Source organism: Vulpes vulpes, chromosome 12, assembly GCF_048418805.1.
Source record: "Vulpes vulpes isolate BD-2025 chromosome 12, VulVul3, whole genome shotgun sequence".
In the NCBI taxonomy this organism is placed as follows: Eukaryota; Metazoa; Chordata; class Mammalia; order Carnivora; family Canidae; genus Vulpes; species Vulpes vulpes.
In genome coordinates this window covers 119,949,778-119,952,538 of record NC_132791.1, presented here as the reverse complement: position 1 = coordinate 119,952,538, position 2,761 = coordinate 119,949,778, and the positions used below count along the sequence as shown (strand labels likewise).

General features: G+C 46.1%; 1 pseudogene; it reads right to left on the bottom strand.

The window, feature by feature from the left end:
* Positions 1-336: 336 nt before the first annotated feature.
* Positions 337-1,930, bottom strand: LOC112920231 (stress-induced-phosphoprotein 1 pseudogene; annotated as a pseudogene).
* Between the last annotated feature and the right edge of the window lie 831 nt (positions 1,931-2,761).

Genomic DNA, 2,761 nt, shown 5'->3' with positions numbered 1-2,761 from the left:
GGGAAGAACAGCCCCCGCCTCCTCATACATGCCACTGCCCCAAATAAAAAATAACCAACTATAGGAGAGCAGCTGAGACAGTGACTGAGGTTGGGGAAGGGAACAGGGAACCCCAGGGGCAGCAGAAGAGACCATGCGTGTGCTGGGAGGGCCCAGAGGCAGCGGCAGTGGGAGTGACATGAGTAGGAGTCTCTGTGTCTTCCACATAGTCTATATAAATATATAGAGAGAACCTGTTCACTTTCCCCTGCTCTCCCCTCTGCTCTGCACTGCTTGCCGCAGCCCCAGCTCCTCTTTCTACATGAGGGTGAAGGGAAGGGGACAATGAGCAAGTCATCACCAAATTGCAATGAGACCCACATCCATCAGCTTCTGGATCTTCTGTGCTATTACAGGATTCTTTTAGTGTTTGCCGAGCGCCTGGGAGTCCTTCTGCATCTGCTCCAAGATGAGCTGCATGGCTGGGTCACTCATTATCCGCTGTACCTCAGGGTCAGCCATGGCCTGTCACTTCACATATTCGGGGCTATTGTGGAGGTTGTACTGGACCATCATACAGCGCTGGTAACCGTCTGCCACCTCCTTACAGTTGGAGTCCAGATCTAATGCCTTCTGGTAGATATCCGTGGCTTTCTTGTAGTCCTTCATCACCTCCAGGGCAGCTGCTTTCCAGTGTACCCCTTGATGAAGGCTGGCTCTAGCTGGATACATTCCTCAACAGTCCTTGAGCGCCAGCTGAAACTCCAGGAGTTTGGTGTAGCAGGCAGCTTGATTCCTGTACAATTTAGCATCTTTTGGGTTCTATTTGATGGCTTCTGTATAATGCTTCATGGCCTGGGGATAGTCCCCTTTCTGAAAACATTCATTGCCTTTGTTCTTCCCCTCCAAAGCCAGATCCAGGTTTATGTAAGCCAGCTGCTCTTGCTCCCTCAGAATTTTCTCCGCCTGTTGGCATTTCTTGAGCACATCAGGGTCCGGTGCTCTGCCAAAGACTTGTATAGAAATTCTTGTACTTTTCTTCCTTGAAGTAGGAGTTGCCAATTCGAGCATAAGCTTTGGCAATCTGTCTATAGTCTTCTCAGTTTTCCCAACCCACTTCAATGGCCTTCTCACAAAGCTCCCGGCATTTACTGTAGTCACCCTTCTCGAAGTACAGGGCTGCTTGATTGGTCATGTAAGTCATGTTGGTGGGGTCCAGGTCCTTGGCTCTGTCATAGTGCTTCAAGGCTGTGTCAAAATCTTTCTTCTTGTAGGCTTCGTTCCCCAGCTCTTTCTCTTTCAGAGCCTGCTTCTTATTCTCTGGAAGATCTTCCATTGGGTCTGGCTTGGTGTCCTTTTTGGGAGGTGGAGGTGGGGGAGGTTTTGCAATTTCCTCCTCCCACCCCAGTAAGATGCTGAGAGTAGTCATGATCTGGGGATCTAGCAGTTTCGTGCCCAAGTCAGATGGCTTGTTTCCTAGTTGCTCTATCAGCTCCCGATAGGTAGGATCAGTGAGCAGCATCCTTGTCCAGGGATCACTCTCCAATTTCTGGTACAGATTGGGCATGTTGAAAGGGTTCATGAATTTCTGTTCTGCCAACCTGACCTCCATATTCTGTAAGCCCTCTTTGAGCTGAGGATTATTTGCTTCATGTTTTAAACCCTCTTTGTAGGTTCGCTTGGCTTCTTCAAATCGGTTTAAGAACTCAAGGGCCACAGCCTTCCTCGAATAGCCCTTGCCCCAGCCGGGCTTTAAGTCCACAGTTTAGCAGCCATCCTCGTAAGCCTTCTGGTAGTCCCCTTTCTTGGCTAGGCTGTGGAGCGATTGCTGTAGAGCATGTGGTTCTGGGGATCTAACGGCCTCAGAGTAGCACTGCAGCACGTCATCGCTGTTGCCCACATTCAGGGTGGCCTTTTAGCCCTTCTCTTTCAGCTCATTTACCTGCTCCATAGCCTGGCCCAGAACCCTGTTGAATCGACCCCCTTCACTCCATGCTCCCAACCCTGAATTCTTCTTTCTAATCATTTTGTCTAATGCAGAATGGCTGTACCAGTGAGCAGAGTCAAAAAAATCAACCATGACCCAAGCAAAATACATGCTAGACAATTCTGAAGAGGCCAGGAATCAGAAAATAAAAGAAAAAATACAAAGACAAACAAATATAAAAAGAGAAACGTAAAAAGAGGGGAAAAGAAAGGGTAAGTGAGAAGATAATGTCAAAGAGTGGACAAAATAGGGTGATCCACTTGGTACTGAGTGTATTTTGGTTGGTTTGTTAGAAGATACTGGATTCCAAAATTATTTTAAAAAGCATTATATATATATATATATATATATATATATATATATATATATATATATATATAATTGAATACAGAGAAAGGAAGCCAAAAATGAATATCTCTATAACTGTAAAATATGAAAGTTAAAAAAGATTTAAAAATGAAGAGTTGGTAAAATAAGAAACTAGTTGAGACAGGGAAAGAAGATAAAAATATTGGACAATTTTAACCTGAAAGATAAATGAATAAGAGAAAAACTTGATATCTAGATACTCTTTTCCCCCAGTTTTGGAGTTTTCCAGTGCTGTTTGGTCAGTAAACTTACTGTTCACCTGTTCTTCCAGCTGGTCTTCTGGCCGGGGGTGGAGGTGGGGGTGGTGGGGGTAGGGGTGGGGGTGGTGGGCGTGTTCTGTGCTGATTCTCAGATGTCTGTGCTGGGTGGAGTTGCATTGCCCCTTGCCAGGAAGCCGGACTCAGTGTAAACTCTTTGCTGTTTGAG